At 37.3% G+C, this 16360-nt stretch overlaps 1 long non-coding RNA gene and 1 pseudogene across 1 annotated transcript in view; both read left to right on the top strand.

The window, feature by feature from the left end:
• The window catches only part of LOC138161682 (uncharacterized), a 166816-nt gene that overhangs the window by 45737 nt on the left and 104719 nt on the right, over positions 1–16360 (top strand). The window lies entirely within an intron of this gene.
• Positions 8012–8970, top strand: LOC138161551 (eukaryotic peptide chain release factor subunit 1 pseudogene; annotated as a pseudogene).

Genomic DNA, 16360 nt, shown 5'->3' with positions numbered 1-16360 from the left:
CATCGTTAAATTTTTAAGAATAACCCTTAGGATGGGCCATTCTAATAATCATAGAAGTAGGGCTTAAGCAAACTCCTAGGCCACTTAGTCCAACTCGCTCATTTTATAGATATATTTTAAAACAAAAATCTATCAAGGGAGGTAAATTGTCTCATCCATGGTCATCTAAGTAGGAATCATTCTTTGACCATTTATTAAGTAGAGATCATGTACAACCAAACCTAACAATTTTGAAGCTCTTTAAAATTCACACACCCACAAACACAAAATTATGAATCTTTACAACAGTCCTGTGAGGTAAGGAAGATGCTACTGCCCTAAATTTAGTGATATAGGAAACATTTACAAATATGTAAAGTGATTTTTTTACAAAGTCATGTAGGTGATAACCATTGTGATAATGACTGAACCCCAACTCTTCTGAGTCAAGATCCTATGTTCTTACAGAGTACCACATATGCCTTGAGGGGGGAATAGAATTGAACAAGAACCCGTCAAGGAATTTATAATTTAATAGAGGAGATAAGACATTTATGAAAACAAAAATACAGAGAGCATGATAAACAAAAGAGCTACAATGAAGAGCTGTGAGAATTCAAAGGAGTGGGAAGTGCTTTCACCCTGAAAAGTAAGGGAAGGCTTTCTTGGAGAAAGACATTCACTTTGGGCCTTAAAGAGTGGGGAGGATTTCAATGGACACAGATTAGAGAGAAGGTGTTGAAGAAGGAGGGAACAGCATGAGCCAAAGCACTGAAGCAAGAAAGCATTGAAAGTAGACAGAGAAGGATGAGTGGGTCATTGTGACAAAAGTATAGAATATATGCAAGAAACTCCAGGGATCAGTCTGAATCTTGTCTCCATCTGGCTTAGTGAAATCTATGCAAAGTCTGCCCAGTCAGGTAATGAAACCTGCCCAGATAAATACCTTTGTCTCAAACTGCCTAGAGACCTATGTGACACTCTAGGTTGCATACCTAGCAGGGGTATGTATGCATAAAACATCACCCTAATCAGAGTTCTTTAAGCCTCCATTCAGTTTAAAAGAAAGCTGGTTGGTTATTATGCTATCAAGTTAGAGATGACTTTTAATGAGAGATAGACTATGAAGTTTGGATGTTATTTGGTTGGCCCAGGATTTTTGAGCAGAGAAATGATATGAAAAAAATTCTTCAACAGGAAGATTATACTGGTCTCAGTGTATGGAAAGGACTGGAAAGGATCATAGGATTTCAAATGAGAAGAGATCTTAAAGAGAAAGCAGAAGTGGTGAGATCAGTTAGAAGGATATTTCAATAGACAGGTACAGCAAATAATGGTGTAAATTACCATGGGTGCCATGTGAATAAAAATCATCTATCGCTCTCTATCTCTTTCTCTTTCTTTATATTTCTATATGTGTATATACATATATGTGTTTTTACATATAGGTATGTAAGTAGAGACCCACATATATAGTTTCTTACTACATGCAATTTTACTAAATAGACATTTCTAGAAGCTAATTAAATCTAGCCAGCAAACTGATAAAACTGATAATCAATGGACAAGACATACTCGGTGGGGGCTCATGACTTTTAGAATTAGAAATTTAATAAAACAACATCAATAACAAAAGTATCCACTTCCATATTTCACATAGAATGCTACAACCCTGATGGGAGAAACAACATATATGTTCTGAGGAATCAACCTAATAACCAGTTTAGGTTTTTGTGGTAATACTGGTAATGCCAATACTGGTAAGGTAGTAAGTTAAAGAGAAGAAAGAAAATATTGAAATGAGCATGAAGAATATTTATAGGTAAAAGAGGAAGAGATAGCATAACATCTGGGTTTGAATGGTTCATTTATTGATGGTCATTCATCTGATAATTTTATTGATTACAGATTATCATTAGTGAATAAATATGTATTAAGTACCTGTTATGTTCCAGGCACTCTAGCTAAGAAGAGGAATATGAAACAAGTCCTACCTTTAAGGAGTTTACATTTTCTTTGGGGCTCCTATATGTATATACATAAGTATAAAGAAAATAAATTTATTTATGCTACATAAGACAGCTTGGTGCAATGAACAGAGTACTAGACCTGGAGTCAGGAAGACCTGAGCTTAATACAGCTTCAGACATTTACTAGCTGTGGGATATTGGGCAAATTACATTATCCTGCTTGCCCCAGTTTCCTCATATATAAAATAAGCTGGAGAAGGAAATGGCAAACCACTCCAGTATCTTTGCCAAGAAAACCCCAAATGAACTCATGAAGAATTAGACACAACTAAAAAATGACTGAAAACAACAACAAAATAATATATGCTTATAAACTAAATACATGAGAGGCAGTATGGTATAGTGGATAGAGAACTGGCTTGTGGGTCAGGAAGATCTGGGTGCAAGTCTCATCTCTAACACATATTGTCTGTATGACATGGCAAATCACTTCTGTGTTCAATTCCCTAGGCAACTCTCTAAGGATATAAAACTGCAGTCAAAGTGACTATCTGTAGTTGTATATAGAATTTTCTCATTTTGGAGTTCACTCAAAAAATAAAGTTATAGATTCAGACCCTATTCCTATACAAAATAAATACAAGGATGTTTTGTTCTTTTCTAGGATAAACCACAAATAGTTGGGGAAAATAGGGAAAAGCTTCATATTTAAGGTTTTACTTGACCTGAGTTTAAAGGAAACTAGAGATCCTACTGTGTATGTCCAGGTGCAAATCCAGTTCCAGTATTTTGTGATCAAATTTGACACTGATTTAAGCCAGTAAAATGACTAGATATTGCCTGGTTCCATAACTATTTTGACTTTTATTCTTGCATATTCTGGAATTAGCAGTTGTTTGGATATAGATGCAGTATAAATGTTTGTTGAATTACTGAATGATTGACTGAACCAACAAAATGATGGTCCATGGTCCAAAGATTCCATGAATACCTGATTCTCTTTTTTGTAAATCATCTTCTGGCTTAGTAATTCCCCAGGCTCTCTTTGGGGACAGAAGTCCTTCTTAAAGGCTGGAAGCTTATAAAAATTCTAGTCATTACTCTCCATTAAGCCTTAAATAATATCCCACCTTTGTACACATTAGACATGTGTTTCATTATGTACCATATACATCTACAATCTCTCTTTGTATCATTGTGTATGTGATTGTAACAGAAACCACAAACTCACCTGTAACACATTTTGGTGTAGCTCCCTGATGTACCACAGGAAAAAGAAAATAAACAACAGCCTACAAATTAAAGTGAAAACTTAATTTATTTTTTTTAAAGGAAAGACATATAAAATGCTAAACTCAATTATTAAATTTAAAGCAGGAACTTAAAAGTTTAGTAAATTCAACAAAGGTCATGGCAGAACCTTACTGATTTTGCCTTGAGGCTACCACAGGAAGTACACAGCAAAGAATAAAATTAATGTGATATTTAAAATAAAATATAAACAGAATACAGGTAGGAAATTTGTGCGAACAAGGACATTTTAAAAAATATATACTTTAACAAAATAATTTAATTCTTTACTGTGCCCAGTTTCAGAATAGGTATGCTCGGTCTAGTAAACAGTGAATACAGTGCTGAGTTTGATATAAAAAAACAGATCTGAATTTAAGTCCTTTTTTTCTGATGCTTACGCATGTGTGACCCTGTGTGAATCACTTAACCTCTGATTGCTTCAGGTCTCCTTCATCTAAGTGATAGAGTGGTAGCAGTTTCACTTTTGAAGTCCGTCAAAACCTGTCCCAACCTACCTTTCCAGCTTCATTATACATTGCTCCCTCCTTTTCTCACTCAGCAGTCATGCCAGATCAGTCTTGGTGTCTGCAAAACATGGTACTCTGGTCTCAAGGTTCAGTCTTTTGCTCTGTCTGTACCCAAGATCTGGAATGCATTCCTTCCTCCCATCTGCCTCAAAGAATCTCTTCTTTTCTTTAAGACATAGATTAAACTTTATCTTCTGTATGAATCCTTTCCTGATCTTCTAGCTGCAATTGCCCTCTCTTGCTAAAGCTAGCTTGTATTTGTTTTTATTCCATACACATCTATGTATATACTTGTCTTTCTTATAGACAGTAAGTTCCCTGAGGGCAAGGGATGTTCCTGTTTTTTGTCTTTATATCATTTAAGCTTAGCACAGTGCCTGACATAGATCAGGTACTTGAGAAATGCTTTTGCTTGCTTAATTGGTTGGTGGATTGGTTGATTTACAGTGGTCAAACCTAAATCTGAGTTTGGTGATAAAATTATTTGGAAATGTAACATCACCCTCCACTGTCTTCAGTAGAAAAATATGTTTCTTCTAAAACACTTTGTAATTCATGAAATTTATTTTGGATTTAATCACACACACACACACACACACATATACACACACACATTGCTTTTTGGAGGGCAATTGGAGTTAAGTAACCTGCCCAATGTCACACGGCTAGTTTTTGCGTTAAGTGTCTGAGGCCAGATTTGAATTCAGGTCCTCCTGACTCCAGGGCCAGTGGTCTATTCACTGTGCCACCTAGCCGCCCCCTATCTTATATTTTAAGAGAAAAAATAATAATTTGTAAGCCTTTCAAACTATCATGTTGTGACTGGGTATATAACCACGTAGGAAGCAGACAGTGTGGTAGAGAGGAAAGATAACTCTCTCCAGTTGGAGAGGACCAGGATTCAGATATGTTTTTTACATATTACATGTTATTTGACTTTCGACAAATAGTCTAGTGATTTCATCAGCTCCCATGATTCATTTGTTATATCTAGCAGGTGGTCCCCAAATTAAGGGAAAACTAGGTAGTGCATTGATTGGAGCACTGGGCCTGAAATCAGGAAGACATGAATTCAAATTCAGATTCAAACCTTTGCTAGCTATGTGACCCTGCTCAAGTCACTTAACCATTGTCTACCTCAGTTTCCTCAGCTATAAAAAGTGTATGATAACATACAGTGTAAAGTTCTCATGCTAGTACCTGGAACATAATAAATTCTTGTTTTCTTCTCTCTTTCCTCCCTATTTATCCAATCCTAACGCCTTTCTTGTCCTTCAGTGTCACATCTCTGCCAATTGCACATTTAACCTGTCTACAGCTGAAATTGTATTCCTCCCTCCTATACCCTCCCTTTCTCCATACTTCATTCTTGCTATCAAGGACAGCACCATCATCCCAATTACCCAGTTTTCCATCCTGTGCCATTCACAACTACTCATTTCATCCTCTCCCTATATCTGCTTTCTTGCAAAGTCTTATAAAAGTCCACCTTTGCTACATCTTTCCTATGATCCCTTCTCCCCTCTGATACTGCTACCACCCTAATGCATGCCCCCATTACCTCACAACTAGACTATTACACTAGTTTGCTGGTCGGTACCCCTACCTAAATCTTTGCTTATGCCAGTCCTTTGTTTATTTGGCTGCCAAAGATCCATACCATGTTCCCAGGGACATCACCCTGAGGCCTAACCCCTAGGGATGTTGATAACCAACCTGATCTCATTTTTACAGTGATTAACAAATTTAGACCAAGTAGTAACCTTCCCTTTTCAGTGATTCTGAACTCATGGAGCACTCCCATGCCTACTACCTTATTTCAATCTATCTTAATAAAATCTCTAACAATGTCACACTCTAAAAACTACCAACCCTTTCCATTGTGTTCTCTTGAATGCTTGTTCCATAAGTAACAACCTTGCTTTCACCTTAAATCTTTCCCTTTCCTGCCTTTTCCCTCTGTCTCTTATGGAGATCTGGCCCCCACCTGATTACGTATCCTCCCTGATCATGTTTTGCAGCATTGGTTGTACTTGTACTCATTCCTCTTAACTTACTGTTAGAAGTGGGGAAATTGGAATACACCTATTCCCCACTGCCATTCCAAGCTCACCTTCTCCCCACCATTTTCCTCCTTTATAATTCATTCAATCTATTTCTATTACTCTTTCAAAATTCTGGCAGTTGTTCTCTACCAGCCTCCAGAATAACACCCTTCTTCCTTTCATGAGTTCAGTAACTGATTCAGAGTTTTTCTCTCCACCCCATATTCTGCCCACAAAATAGGAGACTTCAGCATACATATTGTTATTCCCTCAAACCCCCTCACCTCCCAATTCATCAATTTATTAATTTCCTATGACCTACTCTGACATTCCACCTTGGCTATATCCAGAGATGCATACAATCTGAACTTTCCATCACTTATAAGTGCGATACTTTCGCATTAATGAATTCTAATTTTCCTTCATCTGATCAGTCTGTTTTTCCACTTCTCCTATTGCATTGCCACATCTGACCATATTCTCTAAATTCATTATGATCTCCAATCCCTTGATTTCTCAGTTGTTTCCAAAACAGTCAACACTACCTTGTTTACATTCTTCTCCCTTCCCAATCTTGTATTCTTGGTGAACCAATTCAAATCTAGATTTTGCTGTCCCCTTCTCTTGAGTTTTTTTTTTTTTGCCCCTGCTCTATTCCAAAAACCCTGTGAAGAGTCCCCTCAGCCTCTTACCCTGCCAATTGCGCTCTTATATTTAAGTACTTTTCCTTGTTAGCTTCCCATGGGCACCATTCTCTTCTTGTTCTCCTCCTTCCTTCTTTGACTCATTTGCTGGGTCTCTGTTCAGGTCCCAGTCACTACTGGTGGCTTCCCCCCTTCTTTTGTTCTGCTTTATTATTTTGCTTACTGATCTCATTAGTTCCCATGTATTCAATTATCATTTCTACATTGGTAATTCTCCAATATACTTTTCCAATAGTAACCTCTCTTTTTATACCCAGTCTCTCATTTCCAACTGCCTGATGGAAATTTTGAAGTGTGTATCTCATATACGCGTGTGACCCATCATTTCCAAAACTGAACTCATTATGTTTGCCCTCAAATCCTCCCCGCTTTCTAATTTCCTTGTTACAAGCACCATTCTCCCAGACATAGTTTTATAACAAGGTATCATCATGGACTACTCAGTACACCTCCCCTGCAACTTTATCCAAGATGTTTCCACATCTTGTTGATTTTGTACCTTTTGCCACATTTTTTACCTTTGCCACATTTTTCATACAAGTCCTATAATTTATTTGGACACTGTCACCACCCCGGTACAGGCCCTCATCAACTCATACCTAAATTATTGCAAGAATTTGCTGGTTGATCTACCTGACTCCAATGCATGCCTGACACCGAATACCAGTTCATACTCCACTCAGTTGTCAATATTATCTTCCTAAAACACCGATCTAACCATATCACCCTTAATGCCATAAACTCCAGTAACTCCTTATCACCTTTGTGACCAAATAAAAAATCCCATTCGACTTTTAAAGTCCTTCATAACCTTGCCTCTTTCCTCCCTTTTTAGGCTTCTCATATCATATCACTGCTACTACTCACTGATAAATGAAACTGGCATACCTTCTCTTCCTTGCACGGGAGACTCTATCTCCTGACTCCAGGCATTTTCATTGGCTGCTTCTCTCACGCTCTGCCACCCAAACTCCATGCCTGGGGTTCTCTCTTTGCCACCAAGCTTTCCGGCACTTCTGAAAGTCTCAGCTACAATAATACTTTTAGCAAGAAGCATTTCCTATCTTCCTGCTATCCTAGCACCTTCCCTCTGAGATTACCTCCCACATATCTCCTATGTGTATAGTTGTTTGCATGTTGTCTCTCCTGTTAGAAGCGAGTTCCTTGTGGGTGGGCATTATTTTTGCCTTTCTTCTTTATTCTCAGTGCTTAGCTGACTGGTGAGTATTTGATAAGTGCTTAATAAGTGTTTGCTAACTTAACTGGACAGCTAGGTGGCCCTGTGGATAAAATCATGGACTTCGAGTCAGGAAGAATCATCTTCCTGAGTTCAAATCTGGCCTCAGACACTGCCTGTGTGGCCCTGGGCAAGTCACTTAACCCTCTTTATCCCTCATGTGTAAAATTAGCTGGAGAAGAAAACGGCAAACTTTTTCCATTTCTTTGCCAAGAAAATGTCAAAGGGTATCAAAAAAAGTTGGACACAGCTGAAAATGGCTGAACAACATCAAGAGTAAGAAAACAACTGAACAACAATCACAAACTTGATTAGTCTTTTAGTTCTCTGGCACTTAGTTTCTTACTCTGTAGAGTAATAATGCTACAGTTAGAGGCTTTTGAGGATTACCTACAGTTCTACATCTTTGATCTTATTCTACAACTTAGGTTCAAATCACACTGAGATCCTTAATAACTGTACAACCTGGGGCAATTCACTTAAACTCTCTTAGTCAGATTGCAACACATACAGATGCCAAAATGACTCAACTGTGTAAGGAAGGTAGCAGAGACTGCTGCGCAGTTGTTTATTTCTGGGGACAAAATGAATGTGACTGGTCTCATTTTAGCTGGATCGGCTGACTCTGAAATGGAACTAAGTCAATTTGACACGTTTGATCAGTGATTGCAATCGGAAGTTTTAAAATTAGTTGATAAATCCTATGGTGGTGAAAATGGATTCAATCAGAAAATTGTGATGTCTACTGAAGTTCTCTACAATGTGAAATTGATTCAAGAGAAGAAATTAATAGGGGGTACTTTGATGAAATTAGTCAAGGCACTGAGAGTGTTTTTTGGAGTTGAAGACACACTAAAAGCTTCTGAAATAGGAATTGTAGACATCCTGAAAGTCTATTAAAATCTAGATATAATGAGATATGCTCTCCATTGCCAAGGCACAAAAGAAGAAAATATTCTGTATTTGATTCCAGAACAAGAAAAGGATAAATCTCACTTTACAAAGAAAAAGACAGAGCAGGAACGTGAAATGAATATGGCGCTGCTGGAATTATTTGGAGCCAACTTGGAACTCGGTACACACAAGTCATAGGAAGGCTCCAAGTGGGTGAAAAGATTTGGTGGAATAAAAGCCATCTTGTAGCACGGAGTTGATTACCAGGAAATGGAATACCAAGGGGGAAAGGATGACTATTTTGACCTTGATGACTACTAAATAGTCAAAGCAAAATAACAACAAAAAACAGGACAAAATTTGATTTGTCATCATGTCAGGGGAGCAGCAAACCACTAAATTCCTAAATGCCACTTTGGACTATTTTTTTAAAAGAATTACAGTTTTTACTTTATTCCAGTGGTGAAATTGGTCACTCTTGTATCTTGTGAAAAAAAAAGACCTTTATATATAGAAGCAAAAAATATGTTAACTGTCATCTTTCAAAAGTTAATAGAAGTAAGACCATACTGGTTTATTTATTTTTTTTATTTTGATTGGAGAAAATTTCAAATGCTGCATTTTGTGGTCACCCATTTACATGGCATTCTCAGTTTAGGGTACATAAGAAGAAATATTTGTGGTGAAATATTAGATCCATTTGTTTTTTGGTCTCTATTTAATGTTGAAAGGTTAAGATAACAGGAGCAATGTCAGTTTCTCTCCCTGAAACCCACATGCTGCAACAGCCAATTCAGAGGGTAAAAGATGTGCAGCACATTCAAACACACTTAGGCTTCACTGGGTCACTGAACTGTTCATTCACATTCATCATGCAGAAGAATTTGTGCCCAAGTTTCAGGATCTCTCATCACTGTATTCTCTAAGAGGGTGCCCAGGATCTGAGCCTACTAGAAATCAACTTGGGGATAGTAGTGGGTAGGGAATGGGGGAGGAGTAACGGGCACCTTGTGATGGGATTGTAAGAAATAAAACTTGCAATTTAAATTAAAAAAAAACAACCTAAACCTCAATTTACTTATCTGTGAAATAGGGCTAATAATAGAACCTGATTTGCAGGGACATTGTGAAATATTATATATAAAACACTTTGTAAATCTTAAAGTTCTACAAAAATGTATTAGTATACTATTTGTAATACCTTCATAAGTGTAATGTGTTTAATGTGGAATTTTAATCATAAACACGAATTTGGAGATTATGCCCCAAGCTTATATGTATGTTTTATATGTGATATATATATATACACATATATATATGTGTGTGTGTGTATACAGATAAATATGTATAAATTCTATGTTCCAAGATTACATTTTTATAATCCATACACCATAACATTCCTCCTTTTTCTTACATTTTTCCCTTGCTTTCCTTTCTGACATTCTTATTTTATTTTCTGGTTAGTGAAAGGATAAATTATTCATTCAGGCTAGACCTACCAATGTGACAACATGTAAAATATAAATTGATGCTTTTCATTAAAGTCTACTCTTTTAAGGAATGTTTATAATTTAAACAATTATATTTCTTGTTTTTTTGTCAATTAAGTTTGTTTCTCTGGGAACTGAATTTAAATGCAATAGCTGAACAGGCTTTTGTAGATACCATCTCTTGGCAAGCCCACCATCAAATGAGAGAAGACTTATCTATCTATGACCTATCTATCTATCTATCTATCTATCTATCTATCTATCTATCTATCTATCTATCTATTTGTCTGTCTGTCTGTCTGTTTGTCTTTCTGTCTGTCTATCTATCATCTCTCTCTCTGTCTATATATATATATATATATATATATATACACACATCTATCTATTTTTCCTTTCATTAAGATTTATTAAGTACAGACAAAAGAAAAAGTAGTTTCAAGTCAAAATCAGAGAAGAAGGCATGTGAAAATCTTTCCACATGGAATACATTAAATTAAAAAAAATTACACTTAACCCTTGAAGTCAACATTATGTGTTGAAGAGATATAATAGAAGTCATTAAACATACCCCAGAGAAAATTCAAATTAGAAACAAACGGTAGCCAATAGCTTTCATACTTCAATTAGTCTGTCAGTTATAATGAACCTGTTCACAGAAATGCTGGCACTGGTCTCAAAATAATAAAAGTAATGATAATAATAACAGTGACTTAAGATGTTTCTCCTGTCCCTCTATAGTTCCTGTGTGCAGCTTTTCCCGGGAAAACCCAAATTCCCTTGAGGATTAGAATTATATTAGCTAAATGCCTAACAGCTGTCTCACAAGCATGAGACTAGATCAAGCAAGCAAGCTGCAAATCTGGCCAGGCAGCATGAAAGCCTCCATAATGCAAACTGATTACTTTAGGACTTGCATTAATGTAGCCAGGAATAAAAATAACCCACTGACAAATCCTCGCCTCATTTTCATGAAGGCTGATGAGAACGTTTTAGCAGCTGGATCATGAGGCCATGTGGAGTCTGGTGAGAATGAGGGAAGTGATCAAAAAGAATGACTGAAGGGGACCCCAGAATGTCTGATCCCCAAGAAGGAAGAGAACGCTGTTCTGTTTCTCGAAAGCCAAGCATTTGCAGCTTCATCCTGAATTTATCAGAAGGACTTCATGGAATTTAAATGAAAAATCACAAAACTGAAAACAACAGGAACATTTACATTTTAATAAAGATAAGGTTTATGATATGGAGACTTTCTAGGGCAACACAGCCTTATCAAAAACTGTTCTCTTATCTCCTTCCTGACCTGCTAGGGAGGAGTTTCATTTTTTTGCTATTTCAATATAAAAGCCATTGAATGAATAAGAGTATGCCATTTGGATCTTCAGGTTAAGGATTTTCTTCTCAAATCAGATTTGGGAGTGAGAAGGTCTAAATATGCAGAATGAGTAACATTTTTTAACATGGCCAGTATGGAAATCTGTTTGCTTAAATATGCATATTTATTGTGAGGGGATTGTTTATCTTTCCCTTACCTTTATCCCAAGGGTAGAAGGAGATGGGAAAAAGAAAAACTAAATGCTTGATAATTGGAAAAAAAAAAAGCGTAGGGCATATTGTTAACTTATGTTGAAAGCAATAAAGGTTTGACAACAGAACAGTTCCAGCAGACAGTGTGGAGAAGTGGAAGGAGCTCTAGATTTGGGATCTGAGGTGAATCCCACCTCCTGGGATGGCTTTGGATATATCATGACTACCTGGGCCTCAGTTTCCTCACCTGAAAATTAATTTACTCCAATCCCTAAGATGCCTTTTAAATCTGAATCCTGTGATCCTTTAACCAGTAAATATTTTCCAACAAATTCTGTGTGTAGATAGATAGATAGATGATAGATAGATAGATACATTAGATAGATAGATAGATACATAGATAGATAGATCGATAGATACATAGATGCATAGATAGATACATAGATGGTAGATGGATGGATAGATAGATTGGATGGATGGATGTATAGATACATAGATAGCTAGATAGATAGATAGATGTGGTTGTGTGTTTCTATGTGGGTATGCACATATAATAGCATTTCTAGAGCTACTTAAAGTTTGTAAAGTGTATAAAGAATATGTCATTTTACCTTCTTGACACTCCTAGTGATAGGTGCTATTATTACCCCTATTTTACACATCAGGAAACTAAGTCAGAAGTTTTGGCTTTCCCAGGGTAAATAGCTTGTCAGTCCTACTTGGACTTTTATTAAAGACTTTAATGCATTTTGTAAATTCTAACTCTTTTTTTCCTTGTGAGACAGCATGGCGTGGTGTACAAAGGCCACTGAACTTAAAATAAGAAGACCTGAATTCCAGTTCTAGTTTCGACATGATCTGCATAACTTTGGGCTAGTTACTCAACCTTTGGACCCTCAGTTTTCTCGGATATACTGCAGGGATAATGATGTCAATGCCTGCCTCAATTGGTCATCGGAAAGTCTTGACAAATTGCAAGAGACAATATAAGGGTGAGGTATAGACTAGCATGTGTTTAGTCATCTCAGTTCAATACAGTGTGACAGGCCTGCAGTTGTTTCATTTGTATCCAACTCTTTGCGACCCCATTTGGGATTTTCTTGGCAAAGATACTGGTGTGGTTGGCCATTTCCTTCTCCAGCTCATTTTTCAGATGAGGAAACTGAGGCAAACAGAATTAAGTAACTTGCTCAGCATCACACAGCTAGTAAGTGTCTGAGGCTAGATTTGAACTCAGGTCTTTCTGACTTTAGGTCTAAAGCTCTATTCACTGTAACTCCATCTAGGTGCCCCATAGAACAGCAAAATTCTTGTTAATGGCATCTGTTAAAGCTCTGTCTTCCCCTACGTTACTTCCCCTCTTGCATCCTCAACTTCAGTCATACTGATCTACTTGCCATTCAAGGTAGATAGTTCATGGCATTCCGTTTGTGATATCCTCACCTTTGCATAGTCTGCTGTCCCTCATTGTCTTTGCCCTATAGGATATCTAGCTTCCTTCAATGTACAGCTCAGGAATAATTTTTTGCCAGAGGCCTTTTCTAATTTCTCACAGTTTTTACTATTTTCTTTCCTCCACATGCATATGGAATCACATGAGCCTATGCCCATGCATACCCGCATATATGCCAATGTTTATATAGTGCTTACTGTATGGCAGACACCATGGCAAGAACTTTACACATATTGTCTCATCTGATCCTCACAACAAGCCTGAAATGCAGATGCTATTATATCCCCATTTTACCAATGAGGAAACTAACACAAACGGTGGTTAAGTGACTTGCTCAGGGTCACATAGCTAATAATTGTCTGAGGTCAGATTTGAACTCAGATCTTCCTGATTCCAGGCTTGGCACTCTATCCATTGTATTACCTACACACATACATACACACAGAGTATTTGTGACTGTATATATGTATTTTCCTGTGTGTGTATATATATATGTATATGCATATTTACTGCACATATTTTCCATATATATATTTTTTTACTTATGTATGTACATCATACACTTTTTCTCTGAGTTTAATGTAAGGTTCTTAAGGGAAGGGCCTGGTTTACCTTTGTATTCTTAATATTCTTTTCTACTGGTTCTTGTATCCTTACAGTGTCTATAGTACATTTTCAATAAATGCTCCTTTAAACATTTGGACACCAATATTCTCTTGTTTTAAAAGATGGCAGGTTTTCTTGGAAAGACTGTCCCACCGAGAACAGCATGGCACCATGTGAACTACTCTGGCTCTGTTTCAGAGAATATTGGTTCAAATATCACCAATGACCTCCACTTCCCATATGACCTTAGGTCTTTCTAGGCATCAGTCACCTTCAATCTAAAATGAAGGTGTGTGCCTTGCTGACTTCTGAGGTCCCTTCCAACATTAGATCCAGGATCCTCCATTAGACAATCATTCCTGGACCATAAGGATGCAGAAAGTCTTTCACAATATTCTTGCCATTGAGGTTCATCATGTTTCCTTGTCATGTCCTGTGCTGTGACACAGCTCACAATGAAATGCTTGCCAGACAGATTCTCAGGTCTTGGAGTCATTCTGTCTTGCTAAACAGAGCTCTCACTGCATGACCAAAAAGGCTTGCAATTTGTACACTGACAGGAAGCACTGCCAAGTGATTCCAAAGATGGAGTGTGATCTCTACCATATGTGACCATACAGCACTCACATGATTGGGAGCCTGCCATGACATGACTGGTTGGGAGGTAGAGGAGTTGTCAAAAGGAGCAGGGTGCCTGGTTCTTCCAGCCTTGGGCCATCAATTAACCACAATATTTCCATTAACCAGTAGTCAAGGAATTTCTAAAGTATTCAGTCCACACTCTGACCATCTGCCTCATCTTCATCCCACTGGATCTTTGTATTCTCACCTTTGAGGGATGACAACTCAAAGCTCTGATATGTGAGCTTGCCCAATACCATGGCACTGTGCCACTTACTGATTATTTCCAAATGATACCTGCCTTCTCACCCCCTTTTTAGCTTCCCTTTTTATAGCATCTTCCCTGTTTGGAAGGCAACTATTTGATGGCACAAACTCTTCTGCTTCTTTTTACATGTATCTCCCAGAACTAAGTATAGTACCTAGCACATAGCAAGTTCTTAATGTGTCTTTCTTATTCCTTCTCCTCTTCCTTCCTTCCTTCTTCCTTCCCTCCCTCCTTTCCTCCTTCCTCCCTCCCTCCCTCCCTCCCTTCCTTCCTTCCTTCCTTCCTTCCTTCCTTCCTTCCTTCCTTCCTTCCTTCCTTCCTTCCTTCCTTCCTTCCTTCCTTCCTTCCTTCCTATAACCAGGAACCACATATGTGATCTGTTTAATTCAATGCACTTTATTACATAGATAAAAAGGGGACTAGCTGGTTAAATGTACCCCTCCATACACAGGCTGAAAGTATAAGATTTCATTCCATGAGATAGAAGAGAGCTATTTTAGTAAGGGGTGGGATATTCTGTAGCTATAAAACATCTAGCAAGACACTATCGCTTCACTGATGGCTCTCTTCCCAAATTTGAAGGTTTCTCATGTTGAAGAGGGATTCAATTTGCTCTGATTGTTTCCAGAGGGTAGCACCAGGAGCAATGGAGAGAAGTTTGTCTGAAAAAAAGACCTGAGGATTTAATGAAGTTCAGAGTCAAGATGAATGAGCCCGGTCATAGGCAGCAGCCAGCAGAAGTGAATGTGATTTAGGCTGTATGGGGAACATGATGACTAGAATAAGGGAAGTGAAAGCTGTGCTGTTCTCTGGTCTTATCCTTCATGTCTGAACTTTGGAGGAAGCACTGGCAAGATTCTGTGGATGCCCAGATGGTGCCAGTTGGAGACTGTCCCTGGGAGTGTTTCAGTTGGGAATTTGTGTGTTGCTTCAAAAGATAACAGACATGAAATTAATAACTTGTGATTGTTAGTCCCTAATGGAATTGCATTCTATCTCAGAAACTTTGAAGAAGATATGGTGAAAGAAATAAATGAGCAAATAGCCAAAACATTGCAGAGTAACGGAAGACATTTTGAGACCTCTTTTTCCAAAATTATGTAACTGCAGGCAAATTGTTTTATGTAAATACACCTTTTTCATTGTCAGTGTAACTGAAATTGAAGTATATTACAAGAAGAGGAGAGAAGGGAAACATAAATTACTAAGGATCTACAAGAAGCAAATTTTCAAAAGTAAAAACAAACAACTTTGAAAGATTTAATAATTTTGTACAATGCAAAGATTCCAGAGTAACTATGATGAAAAAGTTTACCCACCTCCTAAAGGAGAAACAATAGATTCAATTTGCAGAAAGACACATACATTTTGAGATATGATCAATGAAAGATTGTGTGTTGTTTGAATAAGTATATTTGTGACTATTTTTGTTTGTTTTATTGGGGTAGGCAGTGGAAAGGGAATGAAATAAATGCTAGTTAAAATACATTATGAAGATAGTTGATTTAAGGAAATTAAACTAGAACATGGGTAAGATAAAAATAATTCAACTATTTAAGAAAACAAATGGGAAAAGATAATTAGTCTATTTGAGAATACAAGATTTAATTTTGGTGATACACTACAGGCTGTCACTATTAGCTATCTCTCTTTAGGTACCACTATTTTAAGGCATCAGCACTAGTCTGTCTTTTCTTTCTGTCTCTTCTTTATCATCATTGCTCTAATCATCTTCTTCATCTTCATCAT

This window comes from Petaurus breviceps, unplaced genomic scaffold, assembly GCF_028583685.1.
Source record: "Petaurus breviceps papuanus isolate PSGF00001 unplaced genomic scaffold, PetGlider_PUasm1.0 185, whole genome shotgun sequence".
Taxonomy (NCBI): domain Eukaryota; kingdom Metazoa; phylum Chordata; class Mammalia; order Diprotodontia; family Petauridae; genus Petaurus; species Petaurus breviceps.
Note: the sequence above shows the minus strand (reverse complement) of the source record. Positions and strands in the feature narration are given on the sequence as shown.